The following is a 12371-nucleotide window of genomic DNA, read 5'->3' on the forward strand; positions in this document are numbered from 1 at the left end:
AGGATCGTCAGAACTTAATGTCAGGAGTGCCCAGTCCTTTGTGCAAGCAGCTCCGTGACCTCTGGGCCTTCAGTTTGCTAAGCTGTAAATCTAAAAACGATTAAAAAAGAAAATCCCCCAGTCCCCGAGTTCCTAAAATTCTGAGATGGGTACCACCTATCTTCCCAACCAGTGAGATATGCATGGTTTGAGAGAGCAGCTCGATATTTACTATTCTGGAATCCAAGGCTGATGGTTTTCTCTGTCCTGAAACCTTCCTTGACTACCTGTATTCATTTTGGTTCCCCTAAACCAGACGTGGAGTTCCTGGCAAGGGGTCACTCTACTAGCCAATCCTAAAAAACCAGACTGACAATGCTTGGTGCTCAGTTTTATGGAGCTGAACACTTTATGGAACGAAGTGGTACCAGATTGGATGAAAAAACGTGAATACACTGGCGTGAACTTTTAGGGGAGATTTCGCCGAAAACTGGACTGTCAAATAAAACTTGCAGTCGGTGCAGGAGATTGGGGAGTCTGAGCCGCGGAAACCTGCGGCCGGTTTTAGGGTGGACGGGGACATTCGCAGGTGGCTGGCCAGCCTGCGCAGGTGCCTGGGGGGGAGGAGCGGCAAGCCCCGCCCACCCGGAAGCGCGCTCTGCGTCCTCCCCGCCCCGCCCACTCCGGGGGCCGGGCCCGTCACCACGATTGCGCGCAGTCCCTTCGCGCGCGCGTAGGCGGGGCGGCGTGCGCTGTGGTCAGCTGACTGCTCCGGCTGGCACGTGACTGGCTCTGGGCGCAGGCAGGGGTCGAGGAAGCCGAGAGGCCGGAGCTGAGGTCCGGGAGGGATGGAGCGCTGAGCGGTTAACGTCTGCCAGGCTTCCCACCTCCGCACCCGCCGCCGCCGCCGCCGCCTCCCGAGACACCTTCCCGGGTCCGTGAGTGGCAGCGCTGCCGGGGAGCTGGCCCTGCAGTGGCCGCCGGGGAAGGATGGGGGCGGGCGCGGGGGCCTAGGCTGTGGCGTCGGAGCTGCAGCCGGCCTGGGCGCCGGCTCTCCGCTCCCCTGGGCCTAGGTGACTCTGGAAGAAGGGGCCTTGACGGGGAACTCAGTGGCCGGAGGGGGAGGTCTAGTCCGTTCGGGTCCCTCTTGGCTGGGAGTCCCAGCGAGCCCTGCTCCCTTGGGAGGGGGTGGGAAGTACCGGAACGGCCCAGGCGAGGGTCCGGGCTGGTGTGCGTGCAGTCTCCACTGGGTGTTCTCGCCTGTACCCGAGTGGAGGGAGTGACAGTCTCCGGGGCTGAAGAGGTGCCTTACCGCAGGCAGGGGGCGGTCACAGAGGACACAGGGTCATTGTAGGCAGTGGACGGGCAGCTAAAACCATTTCCCTAGAATGTGGGGAGGGTAGGCAAAATGCCCCGAAAAGGAACTTGCGGGCAGTCTCGCATAAGGCAAATTGAATCACCTATGAGGCATATGAGGGAAGCGAGTATTCTTTTCAGAGGAAAAATGTAATGTGTGTGTGTGGGGGCGGGGGATGGCTGCTCAGTAGTTAGTGCTGCCCTGGGAGTGGAGTGGTGGGCTGTTAATAACCCAGCCCTAGGAGTCCTCACTGATGGTGAGAAGATAAGTCACAGGAGAAAGGATGAAGTTGTACACTAGTAAAAACAGAGAGAGGAAAGAAAACTTGAATCTGGGTCTTGGCAAGCCAGTGCGACTGGGGAGAACTTTCTGTTCAGGAAAGCCCCATTGTTTGAGGGCCTGACGAGAGGGAAGACGTGTTTCTGGGGTGCCAAAGGCCAGGTTTGAAGCAGGCTGCATTGTGGAGAAGTGGGGAATAGTTTTGAGGCCGAGTGACACCTGCTGAGCTCATGAGTGCATGCCCTGCCTGTACCAGATACAGTGAGGACGCCAGGGCTTAGAAAGCAGGCTGGTCTCTGTTCTTGCAGAGTTTACAGACAAATATGGAGGAGGTAGGTTTTTAATAATAGTCATACCAGTTGGGTGTGGTAGCCCAAACCTTTAATCCTAGCACTTGGGAGGCAGAGCCAGCCAGCGCTAAATAGTGAGACCCTGTCTCAAGAAATAAAAAATGTTATGCCAGGGTAAAATGTGCTCTGAAGGAGCACTAGAGTGGAGCAGAGCTGTTTCCCAGGAATCTTCGTGGAAGATTGAGGAAGGCTTTGCTGAGGAGAAGAGGTTGGTGTGGAAAGGGGATGAGCTGGCAGGATTGAGCAGAACATTCCAGGCTGCGGGAGCACCGCCTGTCAAGGCCCTGGAGTGAGAGGGTGAATACACCTTTGTAGAAGTTACAGGGGCCTGGGACAGGGAAGGGGTGGGGGTGGGGGTGGGGGTGGACAGACTGGCAGACATGCAGGCATGTGTCGAGAGCTGGGGTCAGGCTCTCCAGGGAAGATACAGGCGGTGTAGAGCGTCAGACTGTGGCTTCAGAAGACGTGGTTCTGTGAAGATATGGAAGGATGTATAACTAGCTCAGGGCCGGGTGGTGCAGTCCACTGCAGGGTTTGGGAGTACCCCCTCTCCACACTGAGCAGTTCGGGGGATACTTAACCGATTAAGGAATTGGGGAAGGGAAAGGAAGATCACATCCCACCTACCCCCTCCAGGAGGTAGTTATTGTGGCGCTCTGAGGAGACCTGAAGTATACAGTGGAGGCTGGATCATTCTGAAGTTGATTGGACGAGACTCTTGCCAAAATTTGTGGGCTTTTCCATTTATCCCTTTGTAATGTCATCACTTGCCCTTTCCTGATTTGTTGGGACTAGAAGCAAAGGAGCCAAATGACTCGTCTAAGTCTAGCATGGTTTGGGGCCTCAGACGGAATTCATGCTGACTACCTAGGTAGCAACCACAGTCACATGTACAGAGAAGGGCAAGTGTTTAGAGGTGCATGATACTTTAGATTCAGAGCTTTTGGTGAAATTTTACCTGGTTAGAACAGCTTCAAGGGGTTCTGCTGTTGCTGCAGTCTGTGCTTTAGAAACTGCTTCTGGCTGGGCGGTGGTGGCGCACGCCTTTAATCCCAGCACTCGGGAGGCAGAGGCAGGCGGATCTCTGTGAGTTCGAGGCCAGCCTGGTCTACAGAGTGAGATCCAGTAAAGGTGCAAAGCTACACAGAGAAACCCTGTCTCGCAAAACCAAAGAAAAAGAAAAAAGAAACTGCTTCTATAAGCTGGACACGGTACACACCTGTAATTCCAGCACGGGGAGGTGGGAGCTGGAGGACCCCCACAAGTTTGAGCCAGCCTGGTATACGTACTGAGTTGCAGGTCCACAAGGACTGCATAGCAAGACCCTGTCTGGAAGAACTCAGAAATGCTTTTCTGTGAGTGTGGGTACAGGACTCCTGTGTACTGTAGCTGGAGGAGATGAGGAGCGAGCGACAGGGTGAGCCAAGGTGCTCCAGGAGTGACAGGGTGAGCTGAGGTGTTCCAGCTGTCAATCACGGTTCTTTGGCAACAAGTGAGTCTCCATTGTGCTGAAGTCGGAGCCTCAGGTTTTTGTCACAGAACTACAGGATCCTTTTCCCTTTTGGTTCCTTTGAGATACTAGATCAGATCTCAAGAAATAGTACTCTGCATCCTGAATGTTGAGAGCTAGGTGGCTACTCTAACTCTGAATTTAAAACAAGGCAGGAAATAAACGTTTTGTTTGTTTGTTGAGACAGTGTCTCACTATGTAGCCCTGGCTGTCCTGGAACTCTTTTTATTTATTTATTTATTTATTTTTAAAGATTTATTTATTTATTATACAGTATTCTGCCTGCACATAGGCCTGCAGGCCAGAAGAGAGCACCAGATCTCATTATAGATGATTGTGAGCCACCATGTGATTGCTGGGAATTGAACTCAGGACCTCTGGAAGAGCAGTCAATGTTCTTAGCCGCTGAGCCATCTCTCTAGCTCCTGGAACTCAACATGTAGATGAGGCTGACCTGGAACTCACAGAGATCTGCCTCTGCCTCCTGAGTGCTGGGATTAAAGAATTATCTTTTTTATCTGTCTGTCTGTCTATTTATTTATTTGAGACAGAATTTCTCTGTGTAGACCAGGCTGTCCTCAAACTCAGAAATATACCTGCTTCTGCTTCCTGAGTGCTAATATGCCTGTGTGTTTGTGTTTATAAAAATCTTAGCAGTTTCATTTACATTAGTTGTCATTGTCATTTTTAAACTTAAGGGTTTCAGAAATTGGATTCTGTGATTATTGCTATAACTTGTAAAGTAATGTCCAGTGGTCAGGAGTAAGACTAGCATGGCACACTGAACCTTATAACGGACCTCTGCAGTCCTCCGGCTCCTGGGTTGGGAGTTAGTCTCCTTTGAACCATGAATCAATCCCAGGCTGGCCTGGAACCACGCATCCTTCTGTTCCATCTCCCAAATGCTGGGGCGCAGGTGTGCACTCCCTCTGCCCGTCCTTTGTACTTGATTCTGCTTAGGAAAGCAACAGTTTTGACTAAGTACCTTCTATGTTGCCCTTGTACAGATTGTAATATGTCTGAGGGTGCTTTGTTTTCACTGTCTGAATGTAGAGCTGTATTTCATTTTAGCTACAAATTAATTTGCCTTTGATTTCCATTTCATCAATGCTTTTTTGTTTGTTTGTCTGTTTGTTTGAGAGGGTTTTTTTTTTTTTTGTATCTTTAGCACCTCTCCTGGAACTCACTTTGTAACCTAGGATGGTCTCGAACTCACAGAGATCTGTCTGCCTCTGCCTCCCAAGTGCTGGGATTAAAGGCATGTGCCACCACCGCCTGGCTCATCAATGCTTTTAAGACAGCATTAGCATGGTGTTCTTGGAAAGAGCTGGGGCATTAAACCAAGGTGATCTGAAATTTCTTTTTGTTTTGAGGTAGGGTCACATGTAGCCCAGGGCGGCCTTGAACTCCTGATCCTCCTGCCTCTGCTTCTCAAGTATCAGCATCATAGACATGCATCACTGCACCCATCTTTCCCCTATAATCTGGGTAATGAAGTGCATGTCCAATGGGCCATGTACTTGTAACAATGTACTGCTGTGCAAATGTGCTATACATTTATATTAGTTCAGAGGATTGAGTCGGGTAGTCAGTGGAGGGAGGTACTTATGTTATAGCAGGATAAAAGATGGTTTGTTAGCTATGGATCTAAAGTGAGGAACAGGATTGTGCATTTGCAAATGGAATGTGGGGTGGATGCAACATTGGCATTTTGAGGAAAGAGGCTGATGCTGATTGTGATCCGCGCCTTTAATCTCAACACTTGAGAGGCAGAGGCACTCGAATCTCTGTGAATTCAATGTCAGCCAGGGCTACTTATGGGTGGGGAGGGAGTGGAGGAGGGCAAGGGGAGCGGCATTTCCTAAGCATTTAAAGCAGACTGAATGAATAGGAAGTTTGTTGTTTTTTTATAAGTTAGCTCAATTAACTGATATATTAACTTTTTAAAAGGAATTATTTTTGGTTTGTGTGTGTGTTTTGTCTGTTTGTATGTATGTGTACCACATGTTCCTGGTGCTTGTGGAAGACAGAAGAGGGCATTGGATCCCCTGGAACTGGAGTTACGGTGTCTGTGAGCCACCGTGTTAAGTGCTGGGAACTGAACCTGGGTCTCCTGCTAGAGCAGCAAGTGCTTGCTCTTGACTGCTGAGCCGTCTCCAGCAGTCTATTCACCTCACCACTTAGCTTGTACTGGTTTGTGCTAAAATGTCTAAAATGACATTTTAGACTGTCCTGTGTTGAGACTCATCCACCAAGTTCTGATTAGTGATCCTCACATCAGACAACTCGAAATAGTCCTCTGCATGTCTCACAGAGACAGATAAGCATGAGGTGTCATCACGTACTTGGACAAATATATGATGAAGATACAGAAAATAGGAGTAATGTTTCTGTAAATTCAGTTTTGTTTTAATGGCTGTTAGTATTAACCACAGAAATTTTCTGTATTTTTATGTTTCTGACTGTATGAAACCTTAAATAGGTCTCTGTCAGTCTCAGTGTAGTTACTAGCTCTGACTTTGGACAGATAACTTCATTAACTCTGCAAGGATCAGTGATAACATCTGCTCCAAAGGAATTTAGCACCAAATTGCTTAATGTATCGAAGTGCTTTTCATTACTCATGCTTCAATATGTGTTATCCTTGAAGCAGTTCAAAGGCTCAAATGAGCTGGGGAAACCAGCTTACTACAAGAGGGGAAGTGGCGGGGCCAGAGGTTAAGAGCACTGACTGCTCTTTGAGAGGTCCCAAGTTCAGTTCCCTGCAACCATATTGTGTCTCACAACCATCTATAATGAGATCTGATGCCCTCTTCTGGCGTGTGGGCAAACGTGCAGATAGACTACTGTATAACTAATAAATAAAATAAATCTGGGGTGGGGGTTCGAGGAATTGAACCAGAGTCTTGTGCATAGCTAGGCAGGTGCGCACTCAGCGGGTTAGCCCTAGCCCTGATTGTTAAGCCTTTGACTTGAATTTCAGACTTGGAGAGATCACCTCAGAACAGAGTGCATGGTGGTCGTCTAGTCAGGATTATAAATGATCGGCCCAAAAGAAAAGTGAAGTGACATTCTGGGAGGTGGGAGTATAGATGGGTTCAGGAGTTTGTGTGGTATGCTTTGTGTGGTGGTCAGAAGACAATTTTGGGGAGTCATTCTTTCCACCCACCTAGTTGACACAGGATCTCCTGTGTGTACCAGAACCGACTGTCTGCCCCCCATCTCCATGGAGGAGTGCTGAGGTCACAGGTGCCACTCAAGCCTCTTTTACTCCGGTTCTGGAGACAGAACTTGGGTCACCAGGCTGTACAGCTAGGGCTCTTACCCACTGAGCCATTGCCTTGGCCCTGTCCTTTTGTTTTATGAAGTAGGGTTTCACACTGTAGCCCAGGCTGGCCTGGCACTCCCTATAAAGTCCAAGCAAGCTAGCCTCAGATTCCTCCTTCCTGTCTAAGGTGCTGAGATTCCAAAGGCAACCCCCTTTACCGTACTGGAAGAGTTCTACTTAATGACTTTCAATAATAGACATACTGCAGATGTTGGCCAGTGCGCCGATTTAACATTGTATTTTGTGTAATGACTTACTTTTATTCTTTTTGAAAGAGTCTCATGTAAACTAGGCTGGCCTCACATAGAACTGTATAGTCAGTGATGACCTTGAACTTCAGATCTGGCCTCTACCTCATCCCTCTAAAGAGACCTTTGTCCATTTGCCTACCTCATAGAGGTCTGTGGCCATCATTGGAAGTTACTGATGACTGGGACTACATTTCATTTGTTTTGCTTCCCAGAGGCAACCACAGTTCTGGGGACTTGAGATTAATAAGATCCTAATTTGAAAATGACTAAAATAAGAGAATAGACATAAAATACGTATCTGCCTTGATACATTTATAATGTTTACTTGGGTTTAATGGACCTAGATTCAGAGTGATGTAGTGGGGTATAAATTGATGGATTTGGTGGATAGATGGACTTAGTTGAGAAAAGGGCTTGGATTTTTAGAAATTATTTTTATTTTGTGTGCATTGCTGTTTTGCCTTTGTGTATGCCTTTGTAAGGCTGTTGGGTCCCCTGGAACTGTGGTTAGAGTTGTGAGCCACCATGTAGGTGCTGGGAATTGAACCCGGGTCCTCTGAAAGAGCAGTCAGTGCTCTTAATGCCTGATCTTGGATGGTTTTTGTAGGCAGAGAGGAGTTTGTACAAAGTGGACTGAGCAGAGAGGCATATGGGAAAGAGGACTAAGGGCAACTTGGGGTCAGGGGGGGAAAGGAAGGTTTTGAGGATAGCAGGAAAAACTCATCCAAGGACTGATGGGCAGATTCAGTTTCATTCCAAGTGGGAACCAGAACCTGATGCATGTGTGTAATAAGTTATTCAGCCTTCTGTTACCTGGAGAGGAAACAGCGTGGGCACCCAGTCATCTGTTGTTTGTACATATGACATTCAAAATGCTTTACAGTCTGTTCTTGGTAAGTTCACACGCTCACTCAAGACAGGAGCTCACTGTGTTGCCCAGGCTGGCCTGAATTCTAGATCCTCCTGCCTCAGCTTCCCTAGTGTTGGGAATATAGGCATGTACCATCACACCTGGCTAAATTGTTCCCTCTCTCTCTCCCTTCCTCCCTCCCTCCCTCCATATATATATATTATTTATTTAGTATGCTTACAGGCCAGAAGAGGGCAACAGATTTCATTATGGATGGTTGTGAACCACCATGTGGTTGCTGGGAATTGAACTCAGGACCTCTGGAAGAGCAGACTGTGCTCTTAACTGCTGAGCCATCCCTCTTTAAGACAAGATCTCACTGGGATTAAAAGCATTTGCCACCATAAGTTGTTCATTCTTGAGCAAAATGAAAATTCACTTGGATTTTATTTTGTTCTATACGCTTACTTGTTTCTGTTTGCTTAATGAATGTGCTAGTTACCATTAAATTCACACAAAAAGTGGGTTGATGTATATGTATATGTGTGTTCAGACATGGACACACGTGCATCATTCTAAACTCAGTCGAGTTAAAAAGCATTTTAGTGTATAACTCCAGTGATGCTGTGTGGTTCTTAGAACTCTGCATTTAGCCATCTTTCATTTGTTTGTTTGTTCTTTTTTTTTTTTTCCTCTCCTCCTACCCTGTTTCTTTTTGAAGACAGGGTTTTTCTGTGTAACCCTGGCTGTCCTGGAATTCTCTCTCTGTAGACCAGGCTGGCTTTGAACTCAGTGATCTGCCTGCCTCTGCCTCTCAAGTGCTGGGATTAAAGGCATGCACCACTATGCCCAGCTATCTTTTATTACATAGTATTGCCACCTCTTATAACATTAAATTCACTGTTTCATCATGGGAATACTTTTTTTTTTTTTTTTTTTCCAAAATAAGGTTTCATTATTTAGCCCTGGCTGTCCCAGAACTCACTATGTAGAGCAGGCTGGCCTTGAACTCACAGATCCACTTGTCTCTGCTTCCTAAGTGCTGGGATTAAAGGCATGTGCCACCAAACTTGGCTGGGAATACAGTGGTCCCAAAACCTGCTGATAATCTGATTTGACTGTAGGACATGTTTAAAAATAAGTTTTAAATTATTTAGTTTAGTTTATTGTTCCTGTGTTTGTGATGTGCATGCACATTTGGATGCATGTGAAGACAGAGGACAACTGCCAGAGCGAGTTCTCTCCTCGCACAGGAAGGTAGAATTCAGTGTCAGGTACTGTTCATGTCACTGGCCTCCTCCTCTCCTTTCATGTGCAGTGATAAGCAGAACTGGGATGAGTTTCCGAGTCTTTATGTTGTCCTTTCAGGGCTGGCTCTGGCCATCACACTGCTGCTTCCTGGAGCTGGCATTAGGGTTTTCTCGGACATACTCCACAGTGAGAAGATACTGCTGTGGCCATCCTTGGTCTGGTTCTTCACATATGGTCATTTTAACAACAGCGTAATGTCCTCTTGCCTTCTCTGTTGTATCATCTCCCCCACTCTCTCTGTCTCCATCTTCCTGTCTTTATCTGTGTAGGGGTGCATGTTTGCCAGCTGTTTTCTCTCCTTCCCCCTTCACATGGGTTCTGGGAATCAAAGTGACGTAGTCAGGCTTGATGGCAAGTGCCTTTGCCCCTGGGCCATTGCCAGACTCTCCAGTGTTCTTTATTGTGGTGGTGTTTATCAGTCTCTGAACTTTTCCAGCTTTTCAACTATTGTGATAAGGGCATGGTTTGATGTTTAAAAAGTAAAGACACCTGGTAGGCTGGGACTGTAGCTTGGTGCTAGAGTGCATGCCTGGTGCATGTGAGGCCCTAGGTGTGGTCTACAGCAGCACAAAAACTAAAAAGATAAAACTGAGCCAGTGATGGGGACCAGTGATGAGAACCAGTGAAGGGGACCAGTGATGGGGACCAGTGATGAGAACCAGTGATGGGGAGCAGTGAAGGGGACCAGTGATGGGGAGCAGTGAAGGGGACCAGTGATGGGGACCAGTGATGAGAACCAGTGATGGGGAGCAGTGAAGGGGACCAGTGATGAGAACCAGTGATGGGGACCAGTGATGAGAACCAGTGATGGGGACCAGTGATGGGGAGCAGTGAAGGGGACCAGTGATGGGGACCGGTGAAGGGGACCAGTGATGGGGACCAGTGATGAGAACCAGTGAAGGGGACCAGTGATGGGGACCAGTGATGGGGAGCAGTGAAGAGGACTAGTGATGGGGACCGGTGAAGGGGACCAGTGATGGGGACCAGTGATGAGAACCAGTGAAGGGGACCAGTGATGGGGACCAGTGATGGGGAGCAGTGAAGAGGACCAGTGATGGGGAGCAGTGAAGGGGACCATTGATGGGTACCAGTGATGGGGAGCAGTGAAGAGGACCAGTGATGGGGAGCAGTGAAGGGGACCAGTGATGGGGACCAGTGATGGGGACCAGTGATGAGAACCAGTGAAGGGGACCAGTGATGGGGACCAGTGATGGGGAGCAGTGAAGAGGACCAGTGATGGGGACCAGTGAAGGGGACCAGTGATGGGGGGATAGAGGATAGTGGGGGTGGAGGAGTGGAATATGAGTAAGGTATAACAATATATATGAAAAAGTCAAAAGCCCATTATTAATTAAAAAAAGAAGAGAGCCAGGTGTAGGGGCACACACTTTTAATCCCAGTACTTAGGAGACAGAAACAGGCAGATTTCTTGAGTTCAAGGCCAATTTGGTCTACATAGAGAGTTCAGAACAACCAGAGCTACATAGAAAGACACTGTCTCAAAACAGTGAAACAAACAAAACGTCAAACCACATGGGTATAAACTTATGTGCTATTGCTTGGATTATATATTTTTGTGGTGCTAGGGATGAGACCTCGGGCCTCATGACCCAGTGCTAGGTACTACCACTGAGCTATAGTCCCAACCCAGTAGTTTGGATCTCAAGTGGTGTATGTGTGCCCATCTGGAAAAGGTGTTAGCACTACTGGAAGATAGTGGATACTTTCAGAAGGGTTAATTGGGAAGTCTTTAGGTCGTCAGTGGTCTGCCTCCGAGACTTGTGGACTCTTGTCCCTCTTCTTTCTCTTCTACAATCATGTGATGTCTTACCACCTGCCCGAATAGAATACTATCAACTGACCCTAGACTGGAACCTCTGTAATAGTGAGCCGAATTGTGGGAGCCCACAAAAGCTTCCTGGTGAGATCTGAACTTGCTTGACACAGCAGGGCTGCATTAGGGGACGGCTGGACCACTGCATGGTCACCAGGTGTCTGGGACGGTCTGCACTTGGCTGTGCTGGGGGAGGTCTTTTTTCCACCCGTTGGCATTCCTTTAAAAGCCCTTTATTAGAAACAGAAGGGGCTGGTGGGTTTTGACCCAGGCCCTCCCGAGGCTATCCTATTTTTCTATCTGTCTCTCTCCTCTATACTTCTATCTACAAATTCCTCATTTTTCCCTGCTCAAGAGTACCCTGGGGGAATAAGAGGGAGCTGGTCTCCCTCACCAAATAAACATTTGTCTTTATAAATCATTATCTCAGATTATAGAGGCACAGAGCTAACAGTGCAAAGCTGATTGTGTTTCACATTCTACCAGTGTACAACACTCTAGAATTCAGTCATAACTCAGTTTTGGGGTGTGTGTGTGTGTGTGTGTGTGTGTGTGTGTTTAATGGGTACACAGGAACTGGGGAGATAGCACTGTCAGTAAAATGTTTGCTGTGCAAGCATGAGGCCTAAATTTAATCCCCAGGGCTCATTAAAAAAAAAAAAAAAGCCGGGTGTGTTTGTTGGCGCTTGTGATCCCAGTGCTAGTGAGGCTGAAACAGGCGGATCCATGGGGCTCACTGGTCAGCCAGCCTACTGGGTAAGCTGTAGGTCAGTGAGAGACCCTGCCTCAAAAAGGGGTGGTGGATTTGCATGAGGTACGACACCTAGGGTTGCCCTCTGGCCCCTGTACACCTACACACATGCACAGATATGTGAGCACATAATTTAAAAGGACATTATAAAGAGAAGGTACACGCATGGCTGGTAATGTGAAAAGATACTGACTTTCATTAGCCCTCACGGAAATGCATTGTGGGAAGGTAGGATACCCCTGCATCCTCCGAGAGGCTGAAGATGAGGCCGAGAACATTAACGTTAGTGAGCAAGTGGGACAGCTGGAGCTTGAGTCCTTTAATAACTGAGAACAGAAGATGTTTTCTCGCTGGAAAAAAATTCGACAGCTGCTGTAAGATACCAGTTATCTGCTTAGAAAGTGCATTTCTGGACAGTGGTGGCACATGACTTTAATCAGCACTCAGGAGGCAGAGGCAGGTGGATCTCTGTGAGTTCAAGACCAATCTGGTCTGCAGAGTGAGTTTCACAGGACAGTCAGGGCTACACAGCAAAACCCTGTCTTGAACCCCCCCCCCCCCCCCCCCGCCC

The 12371-nt window shown here is 48.0% G+C and overlaps 1 protein-coding gene across 1 annotated transcript in view; it reads left to right on the top strand.

Annotated features, from left to right (window-relative positions):
- The first annotated feature begins 744 nt into the window (after positions 1–744).
- Positions 745–12371, top strand: part of Atp6v1c1 (ATPase H+ transporting V1 subunit C1) — a 36580-nt gene continuing 24953 nt past the window's right edge. Inside the window, exon 1 of the mRNA XM_052747708.1 lies at positions 745–913. The gene's annotated coding sequence lies outside the window, so the exon portion shown is untranslated. The remainder of the gene's footprint in view (positions 914–12371) is intronic.

Source organism: Peromyscus californicus, unplaced genomic scaffold (assembly GCF_007827085.1).
Source record: "Peromyscus californicus insignis strain IS unplaced genomic scaffold, ASM782708v3 Scaffold_20__1_contigs__length_68692818, whole genome shotgun sequence".
In the NCBI taxonomy this organism is placed as follows: domain Eukaryota; kingdom Metazoa; phylum Chordata; class Mammalia; order Rodentia; family Cricetidae; genus Peromyscus; species Peromyscus californicus.